The sequence below is a fragment of the Pleurodeles waltl genome, chromosome 8 (assembly GCF_031143425.1).
Source record: "Pleurodeles waltl isolate 20211129_DDA chromosome 8, aPleWal1.hap1.20221129, whole genome shotgun sequence".
Taxonomy (NCBI): domain Eukaryota; kingdom Metazoa; phylum Chordata; class Amphibia; order Caudata; family Salamandridae; genus Pleurodeles; species Pleurodeles waltl.
Window position 1 is genome coordinate 1228868444 of NC_090447.1, and position 15161 is coordinate 1228883604.

Sequence of the window (15161 nt, forward strand, 5' to 3'; positions counted from 1 at the left end):
TGTTCCCTGTGTGGTGCCTAACTGTATCACTGAGGCTCTGCTAACCAGAACCTCAGTGTTTCTGCTCTCTCTGCTTTTAAAATTGTCACTGCAGGCTAGTGCCACATTTTACCAATTCTGTTTGGCACACTGGAACACCCTGGTAATCCCCTAGTATATGGTACCTAGGTACCCAGGGTATTGGGGTTCCAGGAGATCCCTATGGGCTGCAGCATTTCTTTGCCACCAATAGGGAGCTCAGTCAATTCTTAAACAGGACTGCCTCTGCAGCCTGAGTGAAATAACGTCCACGTTATTTCACAGCCATTTTACACAGCACTTAAGTAACTTATAAGTCACCTATATGTCTAACCCTCAGTTAGTGAAGGTTAGGTGCAAAGTTACTAAGTGTGAGGGCATCCTGGCACTAGCCAAGGTGCCCCCACATAGTTCAGGGCAATTTCCCCGGCTTATGTAGCTTCACAATGGTAACTCCGAACATGGCCATGTAACATGTCTAAGATCATGGAATTGTCCCCCCAATACCATTCTGGTATTGGGGTGACAATCCCATTCAACCCTGGGGCTCCAGCATGGTACTGCCAAACTAGCTCTCTGGGGTTTTCTCTGCAGCTACCGCTGCTGCCAACCCTCAGACAGGCCAGTCCCAGGAAGGCAGAACAAAGGATTTCCTGTGAGAGAGGGTGTTACACCCTCTCCCTTTGGAAATACGTGTTAAGGGATGGGGAAGAGTAGCCTCTCCCAGCCTCTGGAAATGCTTTGAAGGGCACAGATGGTGCCCTCCTTGCATAAGTCAGTCTACACCGGTTCAGGGATCCCCCAGCCCCTGCTCTGGCACCAAACTGGACTGTGTGTATATTTTGTGTATTTTACTTACCTCCTAAGGGAGATATTTTTGGCACATTGTCACTAAAATAAAGTACCTTTATTTTTAGCAACCCTGAGTATTGTGATTCTTGTGATAGGGTGCTATATGATATAAGTGATATAGTAGGAGCTTTGCATGTCTCCTAGTTCAGCCTAAGCTGCTCTGCTATAGCTACCTCTATCAGCCTAAGCTGCTAGAACACTACTAATCTACTAATAAAGGATAACTGGACCTGGCACAAGGTGTAAGTACCATCAGGTACCCACTATAAGCCAGGCCAGCCTCCTATATGTATCATCAGCGTAAAAAGTGGATAGAAAGCCAAACAAACAAATAAGTCTGGCCAATGGGGCTACGTACAGATTAAATAATGTAGTACTGAGTGAGGAGCCTTGAGGGACGCCGCATGGCAGTTGATATGCCTGTGCCCTAAAGTCTCCACAGCTCAGCATGATGGATCTTTCTCCCAAAAAGGATTCCAAGATATGTAATGCTGTACCTCTAATTCCTGCTTGATAGAGACAAGATGCCATGATATGAGGTGAAATAGTATCGTAAGCAGTAGATAAATCCAATAGGACTGACATGGCCCCTTGCCCCTCATCGACCATTCTACAAATAGTATCTGAGGTGGTGATAGGAGCGGACACCGTATTATGGGCTCTCCTGAAGCCATGCTGAGAAGAGTCTAGAACTCCCGAAGTTTGGAGAAAGTTGGCTAGCTCTATAATAATTTGTTTCTCAAAAATCTTTCCCTGAACCAGGAGTGAGGCAATAGGCCGCAGCTTTTTAAGATCATGTACTGCTCCATGTGGTTTCTTTTTCAAGGGGACCACTGTCACTTCTTTCCAAGATGGAGGAAAAACTCCTGAAGTTAAGACCTCCTGGAAGATTGGAGCAAGGGCTGTAGATACTAGATCAGAAACCCGCTGTAAGATATGAGGAGGGCAGGGGTCTATGGGGGAACCTGACTTAATTCCCATCAGAATCTCTTTCATCCTTACTGGTGATAGTGTCTGGAAGTTAGTTAACATGGGGCAGTCTTTGTCTAGAATGTTATTGCATATGGGCAAGATATCCCTGCAGAATGAGTGAAATTTGCATGGATTTGTAAGACTTTATTATCAAAGAAGGTCGCCTACTTATTGCAAAATTCTTGTGAATTCTCCAATTCAGGGGGTGTAGAGGGGACCGTCAGGGAGTGTATCACTTTGAAAAGTTCTCTAGGGGCATTTGATGCCTCCTTAATTTTCCAAGTGAAATACTCAGATTTGGCTTTTGTACATCCATGGACAACTCTAAGCTTCTCTTTCGAGTTTGGATCTAACTTCCATCTCCGTTCTTGTTGGCAATATTTTCTCTGTAAGTGCTTGAGGTCCTTAGTAAACCAGGGGCAGCTAACTTTTTTATTTTCTGGAAAAGCAGGGTGTAGGAAAGTACTATCTTTCTTGGCATATTACCCCCAGTTTTACATGTATGTCAGTTTGTTTTTGGCTGTCTCACTGGGATCCTGCTAGTCAGGACCCCAGTGCTCATAGTTTGTGGTATGAATGTGTATACCTGGTTAGTGCCTAACTGTGTCACTGAGGCTCTGCTAATCAGAACCTATTACACATTTAGCCAGTGCTGCAAGAAGTTGGAGTGAGGACCCAGAGACCGATAGACCAAGAGTCCTTCAAATAGTACAGAATTTTTCTGGTCCTTAGTGGAGCCCCCAGTGTGCATGGGATTGGCCCCCAATACCACATTTGGATTGTGGGGTTAATTCCATGAACCTTGACAACTCACATGGCCATATTCAGAGTTACCATTGTAATGCTGCATATATGTACTGACACATAGGTAGTGCACGCTTATAATGGTGCCCCCGCACTCACGAAATCCACGGATTGGCCCTGGACAACATGGGGGCACCGTTACTAGTGCAAGAGTGCCCTCACACACAGTAACTTTGCACCTAGCTTTCAGTAAATGAAGGTTAGACATATAGGTGACTTATAAGTTACTTAGGGGGTCATTCTGACCCTGGCGGTCATTGACCGCCAGGGCCAACCATCACGGAAGCATCGCCAACAGGCTGGCGGTGCTTCCTGGCCAATTCTGACCGCGGCGGTAAAGCCGTGGTCAGAAAAGGGAAACCAGCGGTTTCCCGCCGGTTTTCCCCTGGCCAAATGAATCCTCCATGGCGGCGCTTGGGGATTCCGACCCCCTTCCCGCCAGCCTGTTCTGGCGGTTTTCACCGCCAGAACCAGGCTGGCGGGAACGGGTGTCGTGGGGCCCCCTAACAGGGCCCCATAATGATTTTCAGTGTCTGCTGTGCAGACACTGACAATCGCGACGGGTGCCACTGCACCCGTCGCACACCAGCAACTCCGCCGGCTCCATTCGGAGCCGGCTTCATCGTTGCTGGGTCTTTCCCACTGGGCGGGCGGGCGGCCTTTTGGCGGTCGCCCGCCCGCCCAGCGGGAAAGTCAGAATGACCGCCGCGGTCATTTGACCGCGGTGCGGTCTTTTGGCGGTCTCCGCCCGGCGGGCAGCGCCCGCCACCCGCCGGGGTCGGAATGACCCCCTTAGTGCAGTGTAAAATGGCTGTGAAATAGTGTGTGTGCTATTTCACTCAGGCTGCAGTGGCAGTCCTGATGAAAGGTTTGTATGAGCTCCTTATGGGTGGCAAAAGAAAAGCTGCAGCCCGTAAGGATCTCCTGGAACCCAAATGCCCTGGGTACCTAGGTACCATATACTAGGGACTTATAAGGGGGGTCCAGTATGCCAGAAATTGGGGGTAACATGCCAAGAAAGATGGTACTTTCCTACACAACCTCCCCCCCAAACGAGGGACAATAAGGCTAACCTTGCCCTGATGAGTCTTCATTGTACAAGTGGAAATATCTGGAGAGTCCATCTGCATTGGTATGGTTACTCCCAGTCTATGTTCCACTGTAAAGTTCATTCCCTGTAGGGAAATGGACCACCTCAACAATTTAGGGTTTTCTCCTTTTATCTGTTTAACCATAAGAAAGGTTTGTGTTCTGTCTAAACAATGAAATAAATCCCAAATAAGTATGGTCTCAACTTCTTCAAGGACCAGACCACAGCAAAGGCCTCCCTCTCTATGGCTGACCAACGCTTTTCTGTAGGCGTCAACCTCCTACTGATAAAACCAACAGGTTGACCCTGGCCCTCTGAGTTCAGTTGTGATAGCACTGTTCCAACTCCCAGTTCAGATGCATCTGTCTGGACAATGAATCTTTTAGAGTAATTTGGACTTTTTACGACAGATGCTGTACACATAGCCTGCTTAAGCTCCCCAAAAGCTCTTTGACATCTGGCTGTCCATGTAGGAGGCTGGCCTGGCTTATAGTGGGTACCTTGTGGTGCTTACACCCTGTGCCAGGTCCAGTTATCCCTTATTAGTAGAATAGAGGTGTTTTTAGCAGCTTAGGCTGATAGAAGGTATCTATGGCAAAGCAGCTTAGGCTGAACTAGGAGACATGCAAAGCTCCTACTATACCACTTATATCATATGCACAATATCATAAGAAAACACAATACGCAGAGTTACTAAAAATAAAGGTACATTATTTTTATGACAATATGCCATAAGTATCTCAGTGAGTACCCTCAGTAAGAAGGTAAGTAATATACACAAGTTATATGTACACAAACCCAAAACAGGTAAGTAAGAGTCAGAAAAGTAGTGCAAACAGTGTAGAATTACAATAGGTTGCAATAGGCAAACATAGGTCTAGGGGCAACACAAACCATATACTCTAAAAGTGGAATGCGAATCATGAATGGACCCCAGACCTATGGGAGCTTGTAGAGGGTCGCTGGGACTGTGAGACAGTCAGGGTGTCCAAGATACCCCAACCCAAGAACCTGAAAAGTAGGAGTAAAGTACACCTACTACACCAAAAGAACACAATAGTCGTGATAGGGGGATTCTGCAAGAACCACAAACACCAGCAAAGCACTGAAGACGGATTCCAGACCTGATGACCTGCAAGACAAGGGGATTAAGTCCAAGAGTCGCAATAGAGTCCGGGGGGGCAGGAGCCCAGGAAACCCCGGATGAAGGTGCAAGGAAACTGCCTCCGTATGGAAGAAGCTTAGGATTCTGCAACAACGAAGAGGACTAGGAACTTCTCCTTTGGATGGAAGATGTACCACGTCGTGCTGAAGGTTGCAGAAGTGTTCCCACGCGGAAATACCGCAAACAAGCCTTGCTAGCTGCAAGGGTGGTGGTAGAGGTATTTGGGTGCTGCTGGGGACCAGGAAGGACCAGGATGTCGCCCCTTGGAGGGGGAGACAGAGGGGGTGCTCAGTAACTCAGAGAGCCCCCACAGAAGCAGGCAGCACCCGCAGAAGTATCGGAGCAGGCACTTAGAAGATTTGTGAACCGGAGCTGGCTCAGAGTCACAAAGGAGGGTCCCATGAGGCCGGAGGTCAACTCAGAGGGTTGAGCACTGCAGGACGGAGTGCTGGGGACCCAGGCTAGGCTGTGCACGAAGGAAATCCTGGAAGAGTGCACAGGAGCTGGAGCAGCTGCAAATCACGCAGTACACAGGTTTGCAGTCTAGCGTGGGGAGGCAAGGACTTATCTCCACCAAACTTGGACTGAAGGATCACTGGATTGTGGAAGTCACTTGGACAGAGTTCCTGTGTTCCAGGGACCACGCTCGTCAGGATAAGAGGGGACCCAGAGGATCGGTGACGCAGTCTTTTGGTGCCTGCGTTAGCAGGGGGAAGATTCTGTCGACCCACGGGAGATTTCTTCTTCGCTTCCAGTGCAGGGTGAAGGCAGACAGCCCCCAGAGCATGCACCACCAGGAAGCAGTCGAGAAAGCCGGCAGGATGAGGCGCTACAAAGTTGCTGGTAGTCGTCTTGCTACTTTGTTGTGGTTTTGCAGCCGTCCTGGAGCAGTCAGCGGTCGATCCTTGGCAGAAGTCGAAAAGGGAAGTGCAGAGGAACTTTGGTGAGCTCTTGCATTCGTTATCTGAAGAATTCCCCAGAGGAGAGACCCTAAATAGCAAGAAAAGGACGTATGGCTACCAAGAAAGGAGGATTGGCTACCAAGAGAGGTAAGAGCCTATCAGAGGGAGTCTCTGACGTCACCTGCTGGCACTGGCCACTCAGAGCAGTCCAGTGTGCCCCCAACACCTCTGTTTCCAAGATGGCAGAGATCCGGGACACACTGGAGGAGCTCTGGGCACCTCCCCTGGAGGTACTGGTCAGGGGAGTGGTCACTCCCCTTTCCTTTGTCCAGTTTCACGCCGGAGCAGGGCTCGGGGATCCCTGAACCGTAGTAGACTGGCTTGTGCAGAGATGGGCACCATCTGGGCCTATCAAAGCATTTCCAGAGGCTGGGGGAGGCTACTCCTCCCAGCCCTTCACACCTATTTCCAAAGGGAGAGGGTGTAACACCCTCTCTCAGAGGAAATCCTTTGTTCTGCCTTCCTGGGCCAGGGCTGCCTGGACCCCAGGAGGTCAGAATCCTGTCTGAGGGGTTGGCAGCAGCAGCAGCTGCAGAGGAAACCCCGGAAAGGCAGTTTGGCAGTACCCGGGTTCTGTGCTAGAGACCCGGGGGATCATTGAATTGTCTGGTATTGGGGTGACAATTCCATGATCTTAGACATGTTACATGGCCATGTTCGGAGTTACCATTGTGACGCTATACATAGGTGGTGACCTATGTATAGTGTACACGTGTAATGGTGTCCCCGCACTCACAAAGTTTGGGGAATTTGCCCTGAACAATGTGGAGGCACCTTGGCTAGTGCCAGGGTGCCCACACACAAAGTAACTTGGCACCCAACCTTCACCCAGTGAAGGTTAGGCATATAGGTGACTTATAAGTTACTTATGCGCAGTGTAAAATGGCTGTGAAATAACGTGGACGTTATTTCACTCAGGCTGCAGTGGAAGGCCTGTGTAAGAATTGTCTGAGCTCCCTATGGGTGGCAAAAGAAAAACTGCAGCCCATAGGGATCTCCTGGAACCCCAATACCCTGGGTACCTAAGTACCATATACAACAAAATTATATGGGTGTGCCAGTGTGCAAATGATAATTGGTAAATTTAGTCACTAGCCTGCAGTGACAAATTTAGAAAGCAGAGGGAGCATTAACACTGAGGTTCTGGTTAGCAGAGCCTCAGTGATACAGTTAGGCACCACACAGGGAACACATACAGGGCACGTACTATGAGCACTGGGGTCCTGCCTGGCAGGATCCCAGTGACTCAGGGGCTAAAACATACATACGTACAGTAAAAATGGGGGTAACATGCCAGGCAAGATGGTACTTTCCTACAGTCCATAATACCTTTTTAGGCATCTTTTTAGGAGTGAGGTCATTAAGAGGGGCAACAATGGAGCCTTAGTTCTTAATGACCCTCCTGTAATCCCCAGTGAGACCAAGAAAGGCTCTGACCTGGGTCTGAGTAGTAGGGGGAGCCGAGTCTAAAATAGTCTGTATCATCCCCTATAGTGGCTCAATCCTTTCTCCACCTACCAGGTGGCCCAGATAAACAACTTTCCCCTGCCCTATCTGGCATTCTGAAGCCTTGATAGTGGGGCCTGCCTTTTGCAGGGCCTCCAAATCTTTCCACAAGTAGTCCAGGTGGTCATCCCAGGTAGAGCTAAATACATCAATATCATCTCCGTATGCTGCATTAAAAGCTGCTAGACCTTGGAGGACTGTGTTCACCAGCCTCTGGAAAGGGGCAGATGCATAACTGTAAACTGATAAAGCCCTCCAATGGTTCAAAATGCAGTTTTTGGTTTAGTATCCTCTGACAATTTCATCTGCCTATACCCTGCAGTTAAATCAAAGGTGCTTAGATACTTGGCAGAGGCCAGTGTATCTATGAGCTCATCTGCCCTGGGTATAGGGTGAGCATCTGTTTTAGTTACAGTATTGAGCCCTCTATAGTCCACACAAAACCACATTTCTCTTTCCTTCTTTGCTATAAGGTTTGGGGAGAAGCACCATTGGGGTGGCCCAGGGGCTCTCTGAGTGCTCAATAACACCTAGGTCCAACATTTTCTGAATGTCAGACATGATCAGGCTGCCTATCAATCTTACGTTTGACAGGCAAACTGTCTCCAGTATCAATGGTATGTTCACACCAAGTAGTGGTACCAGGTGTGAGTGAAAATAGTTTAGAAAACTGGCCTAGTAAATTCTTACAGTCCTCCTCTGCTCTGCTGTGAGGCAGTCTGCAAGTATAACTCCCTCCATTAAGCCATCAGCTTCAGTGTTGGAGAAGAGGTCAGGGAGAGGGTCACTTTCTTCCTCCTGCTCCTCATCTGTGGCCCTGAGTAAGGTTAAATCTGCCTTATCATAGTAGGGTTTAAGGTGGTTCACATGAAGTGCCCTATGGGGACTTCTGGCAGTGCCAAGGTCTACCAAATAGGTGACCTCACCCTTTTTTCTACACAATAAGATGTGGCCCACTCCATTTGTCCTGGAGAGCTCTTGGTGCCACAGGCTCAAAAACCCACACCTTCTGTCCTGGGTGGTACGCAGTCAGGACAGCCTTCTGGTCCTGCCATTGCTTTTGAAGCTCTTGGCTGGCCTGAAGGTTCTCAGTGGCCTTTTTCATATACTCAGCCATCCTTGATCTTAGGACAAGTACATAGTCCAAAATGTCTTGTTTAGGGGACTTCAATGGATGCTCCCACCCCTCTTTCACAAGACCCAGGGGACCCCTAACAGGGTGACAAAAGAGGAGTTCAAATGGTCTGTAGCCCACTCCTCTCTGGGGTAACTCTCTGTAAGCAAAAAGGAGGCATATTAGGAGGACATCCCATCTCCTTCTGAGGTTTTCAGAGAGTCCCATGATCATGCCTTTGAGAGTTTTGTTCCATCTCTCAACCAGTCCATTTGTTTGTGGATGATAGGGATCTGTAGGTTACACCACACACCTCCCACATAGCTTTTAAGTATGCAGACATGAAGTTACTACCCCTGTGTGATACTACCTCTTTAGGAAAGCCCACCCTGGAAAATATTCCCAGGAGGGCCTTTGCCACTGCAGGTGCTGTAGTGGTCCTTAAGGGGATGGCTTCTGGGTATCTTGTGGCATGGTCCACCACCACTAAGATGAACCTATTACCAGAAGCAGTCGGAGGGTTAATGGGGCCAACAATGTCAACCCCTACACTTTCAAAGGCCACCCCAACCACTGGCTGTGGGATTAAGGGGGCCTTTAGGGTGCCACCAGTCTTGCCACGGACTTGGCTAGTCACACAAGAGCAACAAAACTCTTTTGTGACCTCTGACATATGAGGCCAGTGAAAGTGAGGGACAAGTCTGTCCCAGGTTTTGCTTTGCCACAGATGTCTAGCCAAGGGAATATCATGTGCCAGACTTAGGAGGAATTCCCTATACTGCAAGGGAATGACCAGTCTCCTGGTAGCACCAGGTTTAGGGTCACTTGCCTCAGTATAAAGTACAGTGTGAGTCATTGATATTCCCATGTTCCTGTTTGACAGCTTGCTGTCTTAGACACTCTAGTGTAGGACAGGTCTGCTGTGCCACACTCATTTCCTCCTTGGCAGCCCCCCCTGCACCCAAGAGCTCAGCTGTGTCAGCTTGAATCTCCTCTGGTGTAGGTTCTGCATTAGGGGTTGGCTTCTCCTCATCAAAAGGGGAATCTTCTGGAGAGGGAGAGATAGTGGACAAGGGGTTGCCCTTTCTACCCCTAGGTTTTGGGAGCACTTGGACCATTGTTCCAGGATCCAAGTTTTCCTGTCCTCCTTGCTTCTTGGTCTGAGCCCTGGTAAGAGCAAAGATATACCCTGGAATGTCCAGCATTGCTGCATGGGCCTCCAGCTCCACTTCAGCCCAAGCTGAAGTTTCCAAATCATTGCACAATAGACACTCTATAGGTAAGTCAGTAGATACCACAACCTTTTTAGGACCAGTACCCCACCCAGTTGAGATTCACAACAGCCATGGGGTGGCTAACAGTGTTTTTGTGGGCGTCAGTAACTTGGTACTGATGACAAAATAGGTGTTGCTCAGGGGCAACCAGTTTCTCCATCACCATAGTGACACTGCCACCTGTGTCCCTGTAGGCCTCAGTCTGAACACCATATATTAGGGGTTGTTGCTTGTACTTATCCATATTAAGGGGACAAGCAACTAGGTAGCAAGGTCAATGCCACCATCAGAGACTACAACAGCCTCAGTGGTTTCCTAAATAGACCAACCCCAACTACATTACCAAAAGTGAGCCCAACTACACCCTTTGGCAATTTGTAGAGTTTTTCCCACCACCACAGCTATTACTAGGGGCACTAGTGAAAGCAGATGGGATTGTGGTGGTGGGAGGCTTGATGTTTCTCTTGGGACAAGTGGGGTCGCTTTCATAAATAACACCAAGGCGTTTTCTAATGATTAGAAGAGGATTTGGACCCACCACCCCCAGAGGATTTTTATGAGCCTGATAAAGACTGATGACATTTTATCTTTGTCCCCACCCTAGTCATGTGACTTACCATCCTTCTTCTTGCTGTCCTAGTCATCCCCTGTATGAGCTTTTCTGCTCACCCTTGTTCTGACCCATGTGCCTGCCTTCTTTCCCAATTCTTGGAGAGAGGTTAGATCTGAGTCCACAAGATATTGGTGCAACAAATCAGACGCACAATTGTTAAGAATATGCTCTCTCAAGATCAGATTATATAAGCTTTCATAGTCAGACACCTTGCTGCCATGCAATCAACCTTCTACAGCCTTCACTGAACAGTCCACAACATCTATCCAATCCTGTGAAGACTCTTTTCTGGTTTCTCTGAACTTGATTCTATATTGTTCAGTGGTTAAGCCAAATCCATCCTAGAGTGCGTTTTTCAAAACATTATAGTTGTCTGAGTCATCTTCTCTAACAGTAACAAGTCTATCTCTCCCCTTGCCAGAGAAAGACAACCACAGGATAGCTGCCCACTGTACCTGAGGGACCCTCTGAACTTTACAGGCCCTCTCAATTGCAGCAAACCACTTATAAATGTCACCCCCCTCTGTGTAACGGGGGACAATCTTGTGTAGGTTTCTAGAATCAAATGTGTTTTCTCTAACACTGGAATTTCTGAAACTACGGCTGCTGCTGCCACCATGGGGAACTAACCCTAACCCCTGTCTTTCCCTTTCCACAGCCAGGGATTCCCTATCTAAGGCCAGCTGTTGCTGCTGCAGCTTCAGTCTGGCCTCCTCCATCCTAAGCTTTCTGAGTGCCCTATCTAGGGATTGATCCTCAGGGTTGGATGTGTGGGACACTTCTGATACAGAAGTGACACTGGAATGAGTAGAGGTGGACCTTTCCCTAAATTGAGATACTTTAGTGACCTGGCCTCTAGGTGTGAAGCGCGCCCTACCTGTGTGTGGCCTCTTCCTACTACCAGCTACACTAAGAGGTTTGTTAAGGGAAAGATCTGCGATCCCTGGATCTTCAGGACCCTCTCCTGAATGCACCTGGGTGGAATCTCCCTCTCCCTCCCCTTCTGATTGTACCTGACCATTAGGATGCTACTCGTCATCTTGTAAGAGGACATTTACGAGAAATTCCGTGTTAGGGTTCTTCCTAATTCCTACGCTTCTTTCCAAGCAAAGACCCCTCAGACTTTTGAAATTCAGACTTTCATAAGTGGTCTTAACAACCCTGGGGGTAGCCTCTATAGAAGACATAGTGATAGAAAAAGTTAGGGAGAAGAGTAAGAAGTTAGCAGACTATTTCACCTAACTTTTTAGAGGAAAATATATTTTTTCTGAACTTTGTAAAACTTTTAGAACTTTTGAAAGATAGTTAAGACATGACTGCTAGGTATAATTGTACATAGCGTTAAGTTAAGTATTGGAGTCACTTTTCCTGTGAAAAACACCAGTAACAAAGTGCTAAAGCAATTGCAAGTACTTATCCCACCACTGCCACCAATGTAGGAGGTTGGCCTGGATCGTAGGGGGTACCTAAGGTGCTTCCAACTTATACCAGGTCCAGTAATCCCTTATTAGTGAAATGTAGGCACTGTCTAGCAGCTTAGACTGTCTAGGGTTAGCTGTAGCAGAGCAGCTTAGGTTGAACTAGGAGACATGCAAAGCTCCTGCAATACCATCATAGTTACACAGTACTTCTACACAATAAAAGACAATACTCAGTGTTACCAAAAATAAAGGTACTTTATTTTAGTGACAGAAGGCCAAGAATACCTTAGAGGCAATATTCCTTCTGGAGGTAAGTATTACACACAATATATACACTAGTAACCAAAATCAGATAAGTAGACAGTAAGAAAATAGTGCAAACAGTAGATAATACAATAGATTGCAATGGGCCTAGGGGCAACACAAACCATATACTAAAATAGTGGAATGCTAATGTTGAATTCCCCCCCCAGGCAAGTGAAGTGTGTAGAGGGGTGCTGGGAGTGTAAGAAAGCACCAAAAGTAAGTAAAGTACCCCACCCCAGAGCCCAGGAAAGCAGGAGTAAAGTACAGCAAGTTTCCTCAGGACATATTACAAGTCGTGATAAAAGATTATGCAAGAACCAAGCAAGACTGTAAGCAACAAACAATGGATTCCTGGACCTGAAGACCTGTGGAGAGAGGAGACCAAGTCCAGAAGTCGAAGAAGAGTCCAGGAAGGACAGGAGCCCCTGCCAACCTAGAAGAAGGTGCAACAGTGGATTCTCAGGTCAGAAGAAAAGTACAGAAGTGCACCAAAGAAGATGGCTGCAGGTCCCTGCTTGGTGCAGGAGATGTCCGCGCCAAATTCTTGGATGCAGGCTGTTTGCGTCACGGGATTCCGCCAACAAGCCTTGGTTTCAGCAAGTACGCGGTTTGAGTCAAAAAGGAGCCTGCACTCGGGAGGGTCCTGGGGTCTCAACTCAGACTGAGGAGACAGAGGGGGCTCTCAGCACTTCAGAGAGCCCTCAGAAGACCAGGCAGCACCCACAGGAGTCCCAGAACAGTGGGACAAAGAAGATGTAAAGTGCAGGTATTGCAGCACTACACTGGAGGGCCCCAAGCTGCTGGAGAACAACTCAGAGAGCTGTGCATTGCAGGATGGAGTGCTGGGGACCTGGGCTACACTGTGCACAAAGAACTTTTGGAAGAAGTGTACAGAAGCCCAAGGAACTGTAGAAAAGACAGTGCACCGGGGGTCTGTTGCAGCATGGGGAGGCAAGCTCTTACCTCCACCAAATTTGGACAGCTGGACCTTGGGACAGTCTGGGACACTTCAGACCACCACCTGTGTTCCAGGGAGCACACTCGTTGTCAGGAGAGAAGTCCGGTTGTCGTTGCAGAGGGTTTCCTGCTGAAGCAGGGAAGTGACTCTGTCACTCCACAGGAGATTCCTTCGATTCTTCTGGTGCAGGGTGCAGACAGGCAGTCCTCAGAGCGTTCACACCTTGGAAACTGTTGCAAATGCTGGCTGGAACTGAAGATGCAGGTCACAGGAGTCCTCCTGGATACTATGTTACAGTGGTTCCTGGAGCAGTCTGCAGTTGATCTAATGGTCAGAAGCTGAAGCAGAGGATGCAGAGTCCTGGAGGAATCTTGAAAACCGAATCAGAGGAAACACCCAGAGGAGAGACCCTAAGTAGCCCTGAGAGGGGGATTGGCTACCTACCCAGGTCTGCACCTATCAGGAGGGGTCTCTGAGGTCACCTGCTGGCACTGGCCACCCAGAGGTCCCCAGAGGGTTCACACACCTTGGAATCTAAGATGGCTAATGCCATTGACACTCTGGAGGAGCTCTGGGCACCACCCCTGGGGTGGTGATGGACAGGGGAGTGGACAATCCCCTTTCCTTTGTCCAGTTTCATGCCAGAGCAGGGGCTGAACCGGTGTAGACTGGATTATGCAAGGAGGGCACAGTTTGTGCCCTTGAAAGCATTTCCAGAGGCTCTGGGACGATACCCCTCCCATGCATGTAGCACATATTTCCAATGGGAGAGGGTGTAACACCCTTCTCCTAAAGGGAATGCATTGTTCTGCTTTCCTGGGATTGAACTGCTCAATCCCCAGGAGGGCAGAAACTTGTCTGTGAAATGGTAGCACCTGGGACTGCAGTGGAAACCTCAGAGAGCTGGTTTGGCAGTACTGGTGGTCCATGGTGGAGCCCACAGAGTGCATGGGATGGGCCCCCAAATACCAGATTTGGATCTTAGGCACCTTACATGGCCATATTCGGAGATACCATTGTGAAGCTACATAAATGTATTGACATATATGTAGTGCACGCTTATAATGGTGTCCCCACACTCACGAAGTCCGGGGATTTTGGCACTGGACAATGTGGGGGCACCTTTGCTAGTTCAAGGGTGCCCTCACACACAGTAACTTTGCACCTAGCCTTCAGTAAATGAAGGTTAGAAATATAGGTGACTTACAGGTTGAAGGAAAGTACCATCTTTCTTGGCATGTTACCCCCAATTTTATATGTATGTCAGTATGTTTTTGCCTGTCTCACTGGGCTCCTTCTAGCCAGGACCCCAGTGCTCATAGTTTGTGGCCTAAATGTGTATGCCTGTGTAGAGCCTAACTGTGTCACTGAGGCTCTGCTAATCAGAACCTCAGTGCTAATGCTCTCTCTGCCTTTAAATTTGTCCCCATAGCCTGGTGACTACATTTACCAATTCTAATTAGCATACTGGACCCCCCTTGTAAGTCTCTGGTATATGGTACCTAGGTACCCAGGGCATTGGTGCATGCACCCTTTCACAGCCACTTACACTGCACCAGGTCACTGATAAGTCATCTATATGTCTAGTCTTCCAACCCTGAAGGCTGGGTGCACAGTACCTGTGTTTGAGGGCGGGCAGCCCTGCACTAGCAGAGGTGCCCCCACATCATCCAGGACCATTTTCCCAGACTTCGTGAGTGCAGGAACGGCATTCTATGTATGCACTGGACATAGGTCAATACCTATGTCCAGCTTCACAATGGTAACTCAGGAAATGGCCATGTTACTTGTACTGGCACCTGGGAATTGTACTCCAATACTGATTCTAGTATTGGTTTTACAATTCAACACTCTGGGGGCTCCACAGTGGACCCCCAGTACTGCCATACCAGCCTTCTGAGGTTTTTCAGGCAGCCCCAGCTGCTGCCACCTCACAGGCAGGTTTCTGCCCTCCTGTTGCTTGAGCAGCTCAAGCCAGGAAGGCAGAACACAGCGTTTCGTCTGGGAGAGGGGTGTTACACCCTATCCCTTTGGAAATAGGTGTTACAAGCATGGGGGGGGTAGACTTCCAGAGCCTCTGGAAATGCTTTGAAGGGCACTGACAGT